The sequence below is a fragment of the Sus scrofa genome, chromosome 9 (assembly GCF_054392235.1).
Source record: "Sus scrofa isolate SSC_HxYL_T2T_F1_AM1 chromosome 9, Sscrofa_HxYL_maternal_Yorkshire_Landrace_v2.0, whole genome shotgun sequence".
NCBI lineage: Eukaryota > Metazoa > Chordata > Mammalia > Artiodactyla > Suidae > Sus > Sus scrofa.
In genome coordinates, this window is record NC_139391.1 from 69,030,875 (window position 1) to 69,049,329 (window position 18,455).

General features: G+C 46.9%; 1 protein-coding gene and 1 long non-coding RNA gene across 11 annotated transcripts in view; one reads left to right on the forward strand and one right to left on the reverse strand.

The window, feature by feature from the left end:
• The window catches only part of ATP2B4 (ATPase plasma membrane Ca2+ transporting 4), a 109,153-nt gene that overhangs the window by 23,704 nt on the left and 66,994 nt on the right, over positions 1–18,455 (forward strand). The gene's annotated exons all lie outside the window — the stretch shown is intronic.
• LOC146399959 (uncharacterized) lies at positions 5,987–15,900 on the reverse strand. Its single transcript, XR_014815649.1, has 3 exons — positions 15,813–15,900; positions 8,973–9,503; positions 5,987–8,369 (listed from the first exon to the last, which is right to left on the reverse strand). It is a non-coding gene; the product is annotated as an uncharacterized LOC146399959 (long non-coding RNA).

Genomic DNA, 18,455 nt, shown 5'->3' on the forward strand with positions numbered 1-18,455 from the left:
AACCACTATCTGGTTACGACTGTTTTGATAAACATATGTATGCCTAAACAAATATATTATTTAATCTTACTTTATAGTCTTTATTAAATTATTAAAAATTTATACTGTGTACAGTCTTCTAGACTTGCTTGTTTTCTTTCAATATTATAACACTAAGATTTGTCCCTGTTGAGTATAGCTGTAGTTCATTCATTTTCACTGTTATATTCTATTAGTGAAGCTATCACCCCTTTTCGCCATAATGAACAGTACTGCCACAAACTTTCCTATTCATGTTTCCTGTGCAAGTCTCTCTTAGGTGTAGATCTCAGAAGCGAATTGCTAGATCTTGGTATGGGAATATTCAGTTTTACAAAATAATTACAGATTGTTTCTTGATATGTTTTTAATGGTTTTGCCCCTACCAGCAAAGTGTATGAGATGCTGTTGGTCCATGTCCTCTCAAGTACCTGGTATCATCAGACTTTAAAACTTTTGCCAACTGAATGCTATAAATAGTATCTTGTAGTGGTCTTGATTTGCATTTCTCTGATTACCAATGAAGTTGAACAGCAGAAATAATACTTCACAGATGAGATTCAAAAATTGCAGACATTGGAGTCAATTGGATATAGAAAAATTTTAAATATATTTAATATATTAAAAGAAATAGGAGGGTATTGAAAGAATGGTGCAGGGACAGGAAACTCGACTGACCAAGAAGATATCCAAAGAGAAATTCTAAAAATGAAAAAAGAAAAAAAATAAAGGGAATTAAAATTTTCATGATTAGGTTAAAATAATAGTTTATAGCTAAAGATAAAATCAGGAGTTGTAAGATATTTCTGAGGAATCTATATAGACAACGGAAGGTGGAGGAGGTAAAGATGGAAAAAGTTATTGAGGCATAGAAAGTAGAGCAGAGATGGACAAATTTTCTATAAAGGGCCAGATAGTAAATATTGCAGGCTTTGTGGCCCAGATGGTCTTTGTCATAACTACTTGACTCTGATGTTAGAACATGAAAGCAGCCACAAACCATATATAAATGAATGGATATGTCTGTGTGCCCATAAAACTGTATTTACAAAAACAGGCAGCAGGCCAGATTTGGCCCAGGTTATGTAGTTTGCCCACCTTGGGAAGAGACTAAAAAAATACAGTTAATTAATGCTCCAGAAGGAGATAATAGAAAAGGAGTACAACAGTGTTTAAAAAAGCAGTAGCCAGGAATTGATAAAGTATAATCATTATATTTGTGAGGCCTAATGAATTCCAAGGGAGATAAATAAAATTCGCCATTAGACATACAATAATGAAACTACAAATCATCAGAGATAAATAATTTTAAAGTAACCCCAAAGATAAACATTCAAGGAAATGACAATTAAGACTGGCAACAGACTTCTCAACCTCAACAATAAAAGCCAGAAGATAGTGGAATAATACTTCAATGTGCTGAAGCAGATACCTACTAACACAGAATTCTGTCATCAGTGAAAATTTTCTGAGAATGAGGGCAAAATAAGGTCCTTTGTAGACAAACCAAAACAGATTTCTACCAGAAGGCTTTCCACAAAAGCAATTTCTAAGGGAAATAGTTTAAGAAGAAAAGTTACTCAAAAGGAAGATTGGAGAAGGAATGATGAGCAAAGAAAACTGTAAATATGGTGCTAAATTTAAATCTTGATTACAAAGAAAATAAAGATAAAAGCATCTAACCTATAGTGATAAAGTGAAGCTATAATTAAAATTGCCAGTGACAGGAGTTCCCGTTGTGGCTCAGTGGTAACGAATCTGACCAGTATCCGTGAGGATGCGGGTTTGATCCCTGACCCTGATCAGTGGGTGAAGGATCCAGCATTGCCTGAGCTGTGGTGTAGGTTGCAGACGTGGCTCAGACCTGGCATTGCTATGGCTGTGGCTTAGGCCAGCAGCTACAGCTCCAATTTCACCCCTAGCCTGGGAACTTCCATATGCCAAGGGTGTGGCTCTAAAAAGACAATATACGTGTGTGTGTATGTGTGTGTATACACACTCATACACAAATACATTTCTTTTCTTTTCTTTCTTTTTTTTTTTTTTTTTTTTTTGTCTTTTTGCCATTTCTTGGGCCGCTCCCTCGGTATATGGAGATTCCCAGGCTAGGAGTCGAATCGGAGCTGTGGCTGCCGGCCTACGCCAGAGCCACAGCAACACCAGATCCGAGCCTCATCTGCAACCTACACGATTCCCAGGCTAGGAGTCGAATCGGAACTGTGGCTGCCGGCCTACGCCAGAGCCACAGCCACACCAGATCCAAGCATGTCTGCAACCTACACCACAGCTCACGGCAATGCCAGATCCTTAACTCACTGAGCAAGGCCAGGGATCGAACCAGCAACCTCATGGTTCCTAGTCAGATTCATTAACCACTGAGCCACGATGGGAACTCCACATTCTAGGATTCTTAAGATTTCTAGGCTAACACACAAAAAAACGAGGAATAATGTTAACTTCCAAACTAGTGGAGGGGAGGAAAATGGAAAGAAAGAAGAAAAGAATGAAAATAGGAAATGTGGCAGTTAGAAAAAGGTTAAGGCTGTGATATAAAAGAAAATAATAACTATTACCATTTATTGAGTAACTACCATGTTAGTCATTTTGAATGATTAATCTTCATAATTTTGTGTAGTATATGTAGGAGTACCAGACACAAAGTAGGCATTAAAGTTTACAGTTTCTGTTAATACTATATCTCTATGCTTAAAACAAGATTTGGAACTTAGTAAGCACCCACTTATTGAAGAATGAATTAAATGGGAGTATTAATTCCTATCTAAAGATGAGCAAACTGAGGATCTGAGAAACGGCATGATAAAAGGAAAAGCATCAGGCAGCATGAGAATGAAACTCGTCTCTTCCACTTAAGAGCTTTGTGGTTTTGAGCATAAATGGCCCTTAGTTTCCTTAACTGTAAAAATAAGTCAAACAGTGCTTGACACGTGATAATGCTCATTAAATGGTAGGTGCTCACTAAATGATAGACGCTATTGGTAGGGAACTTGTGCAGAGTCACAGAACTTGGATTCCAATCCAGGTATTTGGAAATCAACCATACCTACTTTCTCCTCACCATATGGTAGACTTTCCCTCTCTTCTCTGATGCAGAATATCATGTAATAGCTGAAAGCGTGAGCTTTGGAGTCAGGCAGACGTGGGTTCATGGCCTGGCTTGACCACGGGTTAATTGTAGGACTTTAGGCTTCAGTTTCTTCAATTGTTGAAAGGGGATAAAAGTAGCTATTTTAAAAGGTGGTTGTGGAGTTCCCTGGTGGCTCAGTGGGTAAAGGATCTGGTATGGTTACTGCAGTGGCAAGGTTCAATCCCTGGCCCGGGTGCTTCTGAATGCTACAGGAGGTGCAACCACAAAAGGAAAAAAAAAATGGCTATAAGATTGTGAGGCTGTATGACAATGACTTCGGTGGTGGAGATCACAAATTAGGTCCCAATTCAATATGAGAGTAAGAGCTTTAGGGATTAGTAGAAGAGAACGGTTTCTCCATTGGGAAAGAGATTCATCTGGATGACCTCAAATCCCTTCCAACCTTAAGGTGTTCATTTGTTTTTTATGCAGAAGCAAAAGAAACACTGCAGGGCTTCCCTACTCACCTTCTGGAGCAGGTCATGACTCCAGACCCAACAGTTGAAATGGACTGATTGATAGCCCTAAATGATAACCAAGATAATCTTGCTAGAGTGTTTACTGTGTGGCAGCACTGCATGCTTTTATGTGGATTATTTAAATATCTCAAAATCAGGTGAAATATTTTAAGTGGGGTTACTCTCTCTCTTTTTTTTTTTTTTTTTTTTTTTTGTCTTTTTGTGTTTTTTAGGGCTGCACTGGCGGCCTATGGAGAGGTTCCCAGGCTAGGAGTCTAATCGGAGCTGTAGCCACCGGCCTACGCCGCAGTCACGGAAACACGGGATCCGAGCTGCATCTGCAACCTACACCACAGCTCACGGCAACACTGGATCCTTAACCCACTGAGTGAGGCCAGGGATCAAACCTGCAACCTCATGGTTCCTAGTCAGATTCGTTAACCACTGAGCCATGACGGGAACTTGGGGGTTACTATTGTTATCCCCATTTTATCAATGCAAAATGGGAGAACAGAGACATGAACTAAGTTTCCCAAGGTCAAACTAGTAGTAATGGTGGATCTGGGATTTGGGTCTGTCTGCGCATGGAGCACGTGTTTTTGATCACTGCAGTTAGAACTTAGAAGGTGACTGGTCCTGAGAAAAAGAGCCTTCAGGTCTGGAAAGCACCCTTCAAGGCAATATTGTGGGAAAAGTGTAGCCTCTGCCAAACTCAGGTTTGGATTCTGGCTCTGCTTTACTGTATGGCTCTAGACTAGGTATTTAACCCATTCTCTTCTCTGTAATGGAAGGGGTAGTATCCATTCCCCAAGGTTGTTGGGAGGAACAAATGAGATCATATGTGAGGTAGTTAGAAAGACTGCAGACCCTTCATTTCCATTGTGGCTCAGGAAGGCCTTTGCCTAAGCAGATGCCTGTGTGCTCAGAGATGATGATGGGGCGACTTTGGGAGGGCGAATTGATGAAAGCTGACCTTTTTGCTCCTTTAAAAAATGACTTGTGCATTGCGCTCAGTGCCCTTCACCACCCACCCACCCCCCAACACGCACATATACACAGAGCATAGTGTTCAGAAAGCCCAGTCTGTGTCCCTTCCCCTTGGCCTTGCCCCTCAGCCTTGCCAGGTCACCTCTTGAGTTGCTTCATGTTGTGCCAGGCCTCCATGGGCTCTCAGCCCTGGGCATGTCTGGGATAACTGACCTCTGTGCCACTGGGCCTCTTCCGCCACTATCAAGATAGGGCTGGGTTCTGGTGACAGCAGCAGTTGGGTTCCATAGTCCTGAACTTGGCTCTGATCTTCTATGCTGATACATAGAATAGTATACCAGCACTATTCTATTTGCTTTCCCATCTTAAAAAAACAAAACAAAAGAAAACAACAACCTTGTATTAAAAAAATAGGACTTGGAGTTCCCGTTGTGGCACAGCCAACAACTAGTTGGGCTGTAACAAACCCATCTAATATCGATGAGGTTGTGGGTTCGATCCCCGGCCTTGCTCAGTGGGTTAAGGATCGAGCATTGCCATGAGCTGTGATGTAGGTCACCCACATGACTTGGATCTTGAATCTTACATTGTGGTGGCTGTGGCATAGGCTGGCAGCTGCAGCTCAGATTCGACCCCTAGCCTGGGAACTTCCATATGTGGCAGGTGTGGCTCCGAAAAGCCAAAACAAAACAAAGCAATACAGAGAACACAAAATGTATCCTTTTATTAACCATTTTGAGGTGTGCGATTGAGTGGGTTTATTACATTCAAATGGTTGTGCTATTATTACCACTATCTATTTCCAGAATTTTTTCATCATCCCAAATAAAAACTGTACCTATTAATCAATTACCCCCATTCATTTGCCCTGCACTGCACCCCCCCCCCCCAGCCCCGGCAACCTCTATGCTGCTTTTTTTTTTTTTTGCTTTTTAGGGCCGCACTTGCAGCATATAGAGGTTCCCATGCTAGGGGTCAAATCTGAGATACAGTTGCTGGCCTACACCACAGCCACAGCCACACCAGATCCAAGCATGTCTGCGACCTACACCACAGCTCACGGCAACGCCAGATCCTTAACCCACTGAGCAAGGCCAGGGATTGAACCTGCAACCTCATGGTTCCTAGTCAGATTCATTTCTGCTGTGCCACAACAGGAACCCTTATGCTGCTTCTTGTCTCTGTGAATTTGTGCCTCGAGTAAGCATGTCACATAAGTGAAATCACAAATGGCTGTCCTTTGGTTTTTTGGCTTCTTTCACCAAGCGTAATGTTTTCCAGGTCCACTCATGTTGTGGCATGTGTCAGAATTCCTTTTCAAGGCTGAATAATATTTCATTTTATGGATATACGACATTCATGCATTGATGAATGTTCTCTTTTCTTTGTTTTTATTTCTATTTATTTATTTATTTATTTTGTCTTTTTAGGGCTGCACCTGCAGCATATGGAAGTTCCCAGCAGGGGTTGAATCAGAGCTGCCGCTGCCAGCCTACACCACAGCCACAGCAGTACGGGATCCGAGGTGCATCTGTGACCTATGCCACAGCTTGCAGCAGTGCCAGATCCTTGACCCACTGAGCGAGGCCAGAAATTGAACCGGCGTCTTCATGGATACTAGTTGGGTTTGTAACCCACTGAGCCACAGTGGGAACTCCTGTTCTCTTTTCTTTAATCAAACCTCTTTGGGCATATCATCATTTGCAATCATATGGAAAAAACGGCCTCTTTCCTTGCAGCAGGACATGGAGGAGAATCGCTGTCCCAGATGGTGGGAAGAGTGTAGCCGAGTGTGCTTTTTGTAAGCTCGGTTCTGAAGCCTCTTTTGGGGTTTCGCCCTTCTTGTGTCTCTCTTCCCAACAGATCCTTAAGGGTACTGACATCACCCGAACCCAGAAGTGCTAGTGGGAAAGGCAAGATCGGATTATCTAGGGCTGCAAGCTTACCTTTGCCTGCCTTTCTGGGGACAGCACTTACTCTGCCCCTGGGGTGCCCTGTTTTCAGTGCTATAAGCAGAGGGTCTAGAAACTCTAGAGCAGCTTTGGTTTTCCTGTTTATATTTTTGAGGTTTTGTTTGCATGTTTGTGTTCTGTATATTTCTTCTCGTTGATCTCTGTCATTTCTGGCCTCCTACTTGGACAACAGTATTTCTGTCATATCTCTGTACATACTATATTATAATAGCAGGGTTTTTCTTAATGCAGACATGTCCTATTCTTTATTTGGACTTCTGCGTCTGGGAATTCCCTTAGGGGAAGGGCTCTCTTCGTTCCTCTGAATTTTCCATCCGTTTTTGTTCTCCCTTCTCTGCTTCTCTGCCTTTACCTTCCGTCAGTGCACCAAAGCTGCGTGGCCTCTATCTGGACCACAATCTGTACCCTCAAGGTGTCCATGGCTAAGACGATGACACACACTGTCATCACACATACCCTGAGCCTGTCTCACATTTACGTCTCGGAGGAAGTGGGAGAACCTGTGCTAATCTTCTGAGCTCAATCCTCTGAGCTCATCAGGACCGGAATCTCCCAGCTCCAGTGTCCTGGGTTGGGCTGAAAATTATCTGACTGTTCTATACAAGCTGCTCTCTTATTTTCTTATTCCTGATTCTCTCCACTTTCTTTATAGGAACTTGTCGTATGGAGTGTGTCTTAGCTTCTTCTAGGCTTTTCCTGTGGTTGCATAGCTTTAACTGAATCACCTTTAAGACCACGTGTTATAAAATCAGTGGAAGGAATAGTATCAGTCCTGTTTATCTTAAAAGGCTGTCTCAAAGGGCACACGTCAAAGTGCTTTGAAACTACGAGGCAGTACCCGGATGTGCGTTCTTACCACAATCTTCCTTTGACTCTCATGAACTTTTCTGCCTTTCTCCTCAGTTTCCCTGACACCACTTAATAGAGAACATCATGCAGACAGGTTCCCCAGATACAGCAGCAGAAGTTGGAGATCCGTGAACAGAGAGCACCAGTGTCTTCCTGGCACATAGAGCCAGAATCCAGACCCAGTGCTGGGACAAAGTGGCAGGGCCCTGGGAGCATCTGACAGAGGGGTAGCCTCGGTTGCCTCCACTGTGCAAAAGCTGTTTAATGCAATTGATCTTCATCCAAAGGCAATGGGCGTTTGGATATGAAAGAAGTTATAATCCTCTCAACTTCTGTATGAGGTTAGTTACTCTCATGATCTCCTTTTTTCAGATACAGAAATTAAAGCCTAGGAAGAATGGGTTTGGAGGAGGCTGTACTGAGAGGAAGGCAAGCCCAGTGCTACTTGGGAAGAATGGCTACCGGAGAGCCTGTGAGCTGTAAGGGGAAGGAGTCTGGCCAACAGTGGGCAGATCTGGCCCCCTGGGCAGAGCTCCAGCAGGGCCTGGCTGCTTCTGTTGCATCCTCTGGTCCCCTGGATTAACCTCTGATTTTCTTCCATAGATATCTCTTAGGGTCTAACGACCCAATGCAATGTGCCAGCGTGCTGGCCCACAAGACACCTTTATAAAGATGTCAGCAGGATGCTCCCGTCAGATGAATGTAGCCCTTGGGTGAATCACTATTTGGCAAAACTTAGCATGTTTCTTCTCCCAACGTCTCCTTACCATGTGCTCATATTCAGGGCATGCTCTGCACACTTGTATGAAGCAGCTCTGGCAAGCTGTAAGAAAGCTCCACTTGGGAGTTCCCGTTGTGGCACAGTGGTTAATGAATTTGACTAGGAACCATGAAGTTTCAGGTTCGATCCTTGCTCAGTAGATTAAGGATCCCGCGTTGCTGTGGCTCTGGTGTAGGCTGGTGACTACAGCTCCGATTAGACCCCTAGCCTGGGAACCTCCATAGGCCACCAGTGCTGCCCTAGAAAAAGGCAGAAAGACAAAAAAAAAAGAAAGCTCCACTTTACTCAGGGTGTCGGTTAAGCCCAGAGTTGGGGGATAGTGGTGCCGTGAGTAAGCTCTCCCCCGTGAGTAAGCTCTCCCTCGCTTGATGGCTGCAAGCTGACCTGCAGGGCAGACCCTGGAGGTATTGAATGCCCAAGGGAGGTATTTCCACCCTTTGACACCTGAACCAGATTTCTTTGCATCATCTGCCTCTGTCTATATCCTGCTTTCCCATCTAGATTGTACAGTCTTTTTGTTGCAGTGCTCAGCACAGTGTTTGACTCCTAGGTGCTTCAGTGTAAAATGAGGGGATTTGTATCAGGCTTTCCCCAAACTTCCCTGCAGGGCTGTGATTCTGGGATTCCATGAGATGGGTTTTTTTTGTTTTTTGTTTTTTGTTTTTTGTCTTTTCTAGGGCTGCACACGCGGTATATGGAGGTTCCCAGGCTAGGGGTCTAATTGGAGCTTAGCCACCGGCCTACACCAGAGCCACAGCAACGTGGGATCCGAGCCTCGTCTGCGACCTACACCACAGCTCATGGCAATGCCAGATCCTTAACCCACTGAGAGAGGCCAGGGATCGAACTGCAACCTCATGGTTCCTAGCTGGATTCGTTAACCACTGAGCCACTACAGAACTCCCTCCATGAGATGTTTGATGTGGTTGGTAGGAAAAGCAGAAGATCTGCTCCCCGGAAGGACCAGGAACTTACTTGCTAGTGCAATTACTAGTAATGAAATTGTGATTCGGTCTGGCCTGCCTCCTAGCTTGTGACCAGTCAACCCCTGGCCCCCGCTGCTTTGAAAAGGTAGCGGGGTGAACATGGCACTTAACCTGCGGAGGTACTGCAATTGATGCAGCAGCGGAGTCCTGAGCGGCCCTGTCTCCTTTCCATCTCTCCAGTGTGAGTCAAGCTGGGAACAGCTCTTGAGGAGGCATCCAGGGGGTTCTTGTACAATACAAAGAGCTTCCCATGAGCGCAAAAGGGAATTCCTTGGCCAGGTGGCCCCATGCAGCTGACAGCTCCTGCTGGAAAGACATGATAGCGTGTTGGCACTTGACACTGTTTTGCCCCATCTGGCTCCTTTGGAACGAGAGTGAAAGAGTCCTGACCAGGGGACCTGGGAAGGCCATCTGCTGATGCCAGTGTAGGGACTGGCTGGTGGGCCGGGCCTCGGTTCTGGGCAACACCACCTCTGTGTATCACTTCTGAGAATAGTTGTCTCACCTGACATCTTCAGGCAAAACTCAGAGATCTTGGAGGTCCTCACCTTTCCCAAAGCAGCTCGATTTCAGCCTCTGTTCTCCCTGCCTCCTAGGTTAGGGCGGCTGGGCATTTGATACAGAAGAGAGGCTGCTCATCTTCCCATTTAATTCCTAAGTTTATCTATCTCGCCTTATCATCCTGGTGTTTTTTTGGTTTTTTTGATTTGTTTTTTTTGTCTTTTAGGGCCACACCCACGGCATATGGAGGTTCCCAGGCTAGGGGTCGAATCAAAGCTGTAGCTGCCGGCCTACACCACAGCCACAGCAACGCCAGATGCGAGCCGCATCTTCGACCTACACCACAGCTCACAGCAACGCTGGATCCTTAACCCAGTGAGCGAGGCCAGGAATCGAACCCCCAACCTCATGGTTCCTAGCTGGATTTGTTAACCACTGAGCCATGATGGGAACTCCCTTATCCTGTAAATGGGGCCTTCCCCACTAAGCCTCCCCAGGCAGAAAAGGGACTGTCATCTTTTTTCCCCTTAAAACTTCTGTAAACTTCTCTTCCTTTTACCATATCCCCCTCCTGTCTTGGCTCTTGAAACTGTTCCCATTGAAAGAAAAAGGGAGAGTTCCCGTTGTGGCTCAGCAGACTACAAACCCAACCATACTGTCCATGGGGACGTGGGTTCGATTCCTGCCTTCACTCAGTGGGTTAAGGCTCTGGTGTTGCTGTGAGCTATGGTGGGGGTCACAGACGTGGCACAGATCTGACGTGGCTGTGGCTTTGGCTTAGACCAGCAACTATAGCTCTGATTCGACCTCTAGCCTGGACACTTCTATATGCTGCAGGTGCAGCCCTAAAAAGCAAAAGGGAAGAAAGAAAGGAAGCAAGGAGGGAGGGAGAGAGGAAGGAAGGAAAAAAGGAAGAAAAAGGCATTTTACCCTCTTACCCCTCTTTAGGGCCAAATTTCTCTTTGGCTTCTTGGAAACCATGGCAACCTGGCCTAAGAGGCCATGTATACCATCTTGGAAATTAAAGCTCCAAAGCCTTATACTCAGAGCTGTGAGCTCTGTAGCATTTTTTTTCCAAAGAGGGACAGGAGCCTCTAGATTTTCAGATCTGCTAAAAGGAGAAAGTTTCAAACAAACCAGCCCTGTGTAATCCTTTTACAAGTAGGTTAGGAATGGGAGCGGCGCTCTGTGTAGGATCTGGAGTATGAATGCAGGCAGCATTACCTGGGAATCCTGACGAGTATTCTGGAGTGTGGTCTACAGTTAATTTTTCTTATGCTCTTTTTCTCCTTTTCCTTTTCACCGTTACTCAGAAGACTAGGGTTGGAGGTGGTTATCTTTTCGTTTACACTAACTTTCTTTTTCCTTTTCTTCTCTTTGACATGTTTGTACTTCTTGCTCTGGTGCTACCTTTTAAAGCCCCAAGTTGGGAATCCAGGAAGCTGTGATGATTAACTGCAGGAGGCCAGGAGAAGAATTCCACAGCCTTAGACGGCAAAGTTTCCACAGTCTCCCTGCCATGGGACTTCCCCGGTGAAGGAGTCCTCTTTCTTGAGTTGGCTGTTGGGGGAGGGAGGGGACAGAGCGGGCTGGCGTGTCCTCAGCTTCTCTTTGGACTTGGCAGCTTGCAGAGGGAGGGCTCCGTGGCTGAAGCCCCAAAGGGAGGGCACTGACCCCTCTCCCTGCACTGAAAAGGATTGTTCTCTGGTGATGGAGATCTTAGTGACTGGCAACAGCTGGCCAGGGCACATGAGACTGGAGAAGCTGGGAAAAGAATGCTCCTGCAAACTTTTTGCAGAAACAAATGTTAGGCAAATGGTGTGAGATGCCTATGAAGGTCTGGCTCTGCTGAGTTAAGATGTTGCTCCTCCTTCTCTGGTCCTCTCTGCAAATTCTTGACTGCTGAGTAGTGGTGGGGAGAGCTAGAAGGTGGCCATGTCACCAGGGAGTTGGATGTTAGCCTGCCCCCAGTATTCCCAACCCCAGTTTTATAGACTCAGAGTGGAATTCAGATGGGGTGGTGGAGCCATCTTGCAGCTTGTGGTTGGGTAGGACTAGCTCAGGTTCAGTTCTGACTTTTCAGCCTCTGTGGCAGCACTGAGAGGAGCCAGGATCAGACTGTAGCCCCAGGGCTCTTTTGCATCTGTCTAATCTCCCAGCCTCTTCTGCCATGAGGCCACTTCCCTATTTATACTGGATTGGGAACTTGGCCAGGCACACTAAATTCCGGCTTTAGCTTTCTTTTTCTTTCTTTTTTTTTTTTTTTTTTTTTGTCTTTTTCTTGCGATTTCTTGGGCTGCTTCCGCGGCATATGGAGGTTCCCAGGATGGGGTCTAATCGGAGCTGTAGCTGCCAGCCTACGCCAGAGCCGCAGCAACACAGGATCCGAGCCGTGTCTGTGACCTACACCACAGCTCACAGCAACGCCGGACCGTTAACCCACTGAGCAAGGGCAGGGATCGAACCCGCAGCCTCATGGTTCCTAGTCGGATTCATTAACCACTGCGCCACGACGGGAACTCCTGGCTTTAGCTTTCAATGCATAGGAACAGTCTCCTATCCCTCCTCTCTCCCCATCTCTGTTAGAGCTTCTCACTTCTGAGTCCTCAGTGTTTGCCTCTGATTCAGGCACAGTTAGATACCCCATATTGGACTTAGCTGGCAAGCTCTGAATGCACTGGGGAGAATGCAGATTGGTTCACAGAGTTCATCCTGTGTGCCTTTGGGCCCATCATCCATGACCACAGTGACACGGATTGGTCCTGTGTGGGTGCTAGCTGTGTCCCGGCTTGCTTTTCAGCACTTCTATACCCCTTCATTATTTGGGCCATTGAGAACCAGACAGGGATGTTTGGTTTCAGAAATTACCCAGGTAAGGAGAATGGAATTCTGCCCATTAGGTTGTCCCTAGAGATGTGAAAAAGAGAGAACAAGAGAGATTTGGGGATTTAGATAGATAGATGGATAGATAGATAGATAGATAGATAGATAGATAGATAGACAGACAGACAGACAGACAGACAGACAGACAGACAGACAGATGGACGATGCGAGGAAGCAAGAGAAGGAAGGAGGGAAGAAGAGAGGGAGACAGGAAGAGAGGGAGAGATGAGGAAAGGGATATACAAAGATCTGAAAAAACAAAGCGATAGCTTGGAAATGAGATATAGAGAGAAAAATGAGGAGGTGGAAAGAGCTTGGTACTAGGTATTTTTCCCGTGATTTCTGGCAGCTCAGTGCTTCAGAAATAATCCAGGAAACATCCTCTTTTTTTTTTTTTTTTTTGCCACTTCCTCCAGACCTTCCCCCCTCATCACCGTCACCATAGTTCTCCTCCCAGGTTTTTCCTTGGAGGTAAGGAAGTGATGTTTAAAATGCTGTGCGTGGGAGTTTAAATCGAATGGGTGCTGGGAGAACTTGAATTCTTTATAGTTTACCTTTGCTTCTGCCCAGAGAGTGGATGATTCCTGCAGTGACGGCTGGTCTCCCATCTATCTGCACCAGAAAAGCCCTGTGACTGTCCTGGAGAACCAGGGCGATGTGCCTCTGGTCCCTTCTGTCCCCCAGCCCCATAGCCCCAGAAGGAGGAGGGGGAGGATGGGGCATGGGCTCAGGGGGAGGTTCTTGGACTATAGACAATTGATTTTCTGTCCAGATTGGGTCCACTTCTGGGCCTTCCATCTTTCTCCCTCCCTTGGAAACAAAAGCACTCGGGGCGGGGGTGAGGGGAGGGTGCTTCATGAACATGGTGGGTGTGGGGGTCATTCATGAACACCACACATTAGGCCAGGCTCTGGGGCAGGTGCTGGGAGAGAGAGGTGATACACCCTTTCTGCTCACTCCGAATCTCTCCCATGAGACTTCCATAAACAACCCCCAGCTGGGGCTGACTCACCTCTCTGCCTGCCCTTTGTCTCTTTCAACAATGGGCCCTGTGTCTGTCACCGAGGATCTGCGCCCTTTTGAATAGGTGCTCTTTCTAGCCATGATTTTTTGGAAGCTTACTATACCTAGGGGGTTCTGAGACATACCTGCTTCTTTGTCTTTTTATGTATTCCCGAGTAATGCCTCTCAGCTTGAGTAAAAACCCCGTGACTTAGGAACAGCATCCCTGGGGTCTATGACGCTCTCAGCCTACCCCTAACCAGCCAGGACCATCCCCACACTGGACCCTTTCCTCACCGCCTCCCTTCTCCCTTCCTACCCTCCAGGAACAATGGGATGCTGATGACAGCTGGTCTGACAAGCCCAGAAACCATGCCCGCTCTGCTCTTTTGACCCCAAGGTGCTGCCAAGACTGATTTCTGTCCCAAGTTCTGATTTTCCCAGCAAGACTTCAGCAGCTAAGCAGGGCTGTCAGTTAGGACTTTGACCTCTCCTGGGGCAGCAGTGGGTACGTCCCCTGTGGAATCAGCAGCAGCTTCCCCCTTCTTTTTCCTCTCTCCTCCCCATGGGGGCTGTTGATAGCCTTGCTGAGCCATGGTGGCATCTGCCAGACATTCGTTATAATCGGAGATGGAAGGAATTGAACAGTATGGGATTTGTTCTTCTTAACATTGCCCTAACTTTATTTTAAATCTGATTAATGTGCCCATGGGCATTGGGTTTTTTCCTCCTGCTTAAAGGTGTACCAATCCAAAAGGAACTGGAATAAGGTGGAGACAGAGGGGTGATACTATCCGGCAGCATCTTTTGTATTCCAACCAGCTGTTTCTGGAAGGAGGCTCTCTAGTCCTTAGATATCACTCAGTGACTGGCATGCTTATCAGTTGGCGCACACTTTCACCTTCGGGGTGTGTGCGATCACCACGCGGGCTAGTTCTTCTACTCTTCTGCCCTCTTGAGCTGTGTTTGACTGACGGCCCAGTTCTTGGTTCTCATTTGTTACTCTGTGTTTGGTGGGGGGAGTTCTAGGTAAGAGGCTATGGTGCCCAGCTGCTGGAGACAGATTTTTTTTTTCTTTTCTTTTTCTTTTTTTTTCTTCTTGTCTTTTTAGGGCCACACCCACAGCATATGGAGGTTCCCAGGCTAGGTGTCTCATCGGAGCTGTAGCCTCTGGCCTACACCACAGCCATAGCAACACCAGATGTGAGCCACGTCTGCGATCTACACCACAGGCTCAGGGCAACACCAGATCCTTAACCCCCTGAGGGAGGCCAGGAATGGAACCCGCAACCTCATGTTTCTTAGTTGGATTCATTTCCACTGCGCCATGACGGGAACTCCCCGGAGACAGATTTCTGATCACTCTCTACTTCTCCCAAAAACTTGTTCTGTGTGCCCAGTGCCCTGGAGGCGTCTGTGTCCCCAGAAGAACCAACCTTACTTTTGACCATCCTTCAGCATCTGAACCTCGAATGCTGACTCCTTGGTGACCACCCTAATGAAAACCTTGAATCTTGTATGAAAACCTTGAATCCCTTCACCCCCAGAGCTCCCTGAGGAGTGAGAATTGGATGAAAGTTCTCTGGACGAGTAGGGGAAACATGTAACCCTTCAGAGGCACCTCAGAGGTCATTTCCGGCAGCCCTTCAGCCATGAGGGGCCAGGCCACATGCTGAGTGGCACTGCACCCCTGGCTCTCTTCCCATGACCCCTTGTGGAAGCCTCAGTGTCTTGATGACATTGGGAGCCAGGGGGGGCCAGTGGGGAGGGGGGTGTTGTTAGGAATGCTGTTGTGAGGTGCCTGGCTTTGAGGGAAGGAAGAGGACAAAGCAGCTTTATCTCTTCTCAGTTATGCAAGTGGTTCAGAGGTGAGAAAACCCTGAGGTGGGGCCTTTGTCCTTGAGGAGCCAAGGCAGAGACATGGTGGGCAAGAAGCCACACATTCCCCCCCCCCCCCCGTTTTTTTTTAAGTTGTCTTTTTAGGGCTGCACCCACGATGTATGGAGGTTCCCAGGCTAGGGGTCTAGTCGGAGTTATAGCTGCTGGCTTACGCCACAGCCACAGCAACATGGGATCCAAGCTGCATCTGCAACCTACACCACAGCTCAGGCAATGCTGCTTGAGCGAGGCCAGGGATCGAACCCGCAACCTCATGGTTCCTAGTCGGATTCGTTAACCACTGAGCTACGACAGGAACTCCCATACATTCCCTTCTTTAAAGGAACTTACCATACTCTTCACTGCAGTTTCGCCCTTGCTGGCTCCAATCTTGAATTCTGTTATCTGACTATACTCTTCGTGCCTGAGAAAGTTGTGGTGGCTCTTTTTTTTTAAAGCTGTTTTAGGGGGTTGGGAAAGGAAAACTTTAAAAGTAAAATAATAAACAGACCACTCTGCCATTACAGGCACATAAATAGCTTCACCATAGCCAGGCTGCACACTCAGTTTGCCATAGCAACCTCAAACAAGTGTTTATAGCAGCCTGTCGCCCCGACTGCAAAACAGCAGCTGCTGCTGCTCCACTGGCTGCACCCGGGCCACTGCCTTGGTGTCAGAGAGCGGGCAGGTACCCCCGGGAGCCGTGGACCCCTTCTGTGGGAGCCGTGGAAAATGGCTGAGCAAAGGCAGTATGGGGTTTGGACATTCCCTTGGGGGTGGGTAATATTTGAGGAGCATGAAGTGACTGATAGGTGTCTTCTGTGTACCACCCCACCTCTTATCTCCTACCGAAGGAAACAGGAGTGCAGAGGGGGCTTTGCTGCACTTGAACCTAACATGTTCCTCTGAACCTCACGAGGTAGCTTGTTTTAACTTTCTGAATAAATCTTGGCTTCTGCAACCCGAACAGGTTTCTTGCAACCTGTTCAGGGAGGTCCTCTCAAGTCTGTTTTCTCTGAGACTCACAGGAGAGGGTGAGGGGGACTTTCCTTGGGAAGATTCTGGGCTGCTCTGAGAAAGGATACTGCCCCTGAGATGAATGGAAGCAGAAGTCAGCATCCTGGAAGGACTAAAGGAGGGAGAGATGTGACAAGACCCTCCTATGCCTCCCCTGTCTGCCTGAACCTGGGAACAGTGTTGGGACTGGGTCCCCATGCAAGGCTCTCAAAGTATTTTTGTTTTTGGCCACCCCACAGCACATGGAGTTTCTGGACCAGGGATCAGATCTGAGCCATAGTTTCAATGTAAGCCACAGCTGCAGCAATGCCAGATCTATAACCTACTGTGCTGGGCCAGGGATCAAACCCATGTCCTAGTGCTCCCAAGACACTGTTGATCCCATTGCACCACAGTGGGAACTCCAGACTCTCAAAGTGCTTTAGGCCTAGTGTTGTTGGAGATTCTCGTGGCATTGTAAACTCCGCATCATTCTCAAAGTGCCGTTCCCCAGACCAGCATCAGCATCTGCCTGTTAGGGAGCTTGTTATAAATGCACATTCCCAAGCCCCACTCCACATTTCCTGAACTAGAAACTCTTTGGGAGCGCTCCGGGGAATCCTGATACACACTCAGATTTCAGAACCACAGCTCCAAGGCACAACACAAGTGCAAGAGAGTCCAATCTGCCCTCTTGCTGAAGACCAGAGCTGACTTGGTGGCTCCTGTCTGTAATGTATGAACAAGGAAGAATGGAACTGGGGCGGTGAAATGCTAGGTTATTAGGGAGTGTGTCTGGTTCTCTTTCCTGATAAATACCATCTTCTTGGCATGGAGCCCTCATCCATTTGCCTGGGACCTCCAAGAAGTAGCTGGGCTGAGAGACGGGCTGGAATAGGCAGAGGTGGCGGTGGCTCTCAGTGCTCTGTACTGTCATGGAGACTGGCCTGCAGGGAGGCAATGGGAGTGCCAGCCAGGATTGGTGTACTGTGTGTGGTACTCTCACTAGTGTCTGGGTCACACAGAAATTCTGTTTGTCTTCCTCTCCTCCTGAGCCCCTGGGACAGCTGCCCACGGCACTCCCTTTCCATGGATGACATGTGGCCTCCTCAGTCTGAGGCCAGGAGGCTTCTTCCCTCTCACCCTGAGGCCTCAACCTGAACCTGAGGCCTGGGAGCAATGAGATCCTGACTCCAGTGGCCAAGGCAGATGGACCCTCCTCTCACTTTCCAAGAGCCTGGCGTGATTCTGCTGAAATATGTTTCTAAAAATAACCCAGGAGCCAATCCAGCGGCTAAAAAGCCCCTTTGTTCCCTTGGAACCAAAATGTGGAAAAACCACCGCAGCCCCAAGAAAGGCAATCCATGTTGCCCAAGGCCATGTGCATACTGGACATTTGAATGCTGCTGCCCAAGGGCCTGCCTTCTGTCTGCTGACCTAGTGGCTGAGTGTCCCAGTTTCGAGGAGCTGCACCTTACCTGGTATGAGAGGCAGATACTCTTGCTAATTCATATCCTGAGCATTTCCCACCCACCAGCCGGCCAGCACTCTTTTCATGAGACAATAGACTTTCGTTTGTTGTGGGGTTTTTTTAGTTATAGTATTTCTCCCTTTTTTATTTCATTTTTTTAATTACTCAATGAATTTTATTACATTTATAGTTGTACAATAATAATCACAACCAAATTTTATAGCATTTCCATCCCAAACCCCCATCCCATCCCCCCACCCCCAACCTGTCTCCTTTGGCAACCATAAGGTCTCTGAGTCAGTATCTCTTCTGCAAAGAAGTTCATTGTGTCCTTTTTTGAGATTCCACATGTAAGTGATAGCATTTGATGTTGGTGTCTCATTGTCTGACTGACTTCACTTAGCATGGTCATTTCTAGGTCCATCCATGCTGCTGCCAATGCCATTCTTTCTTTCCTTTTAATGGCTGAGTAATATTCCACTGTGTGTATGTACCACATCTTCTTGATCCACTCCTCTGTGGTTGGA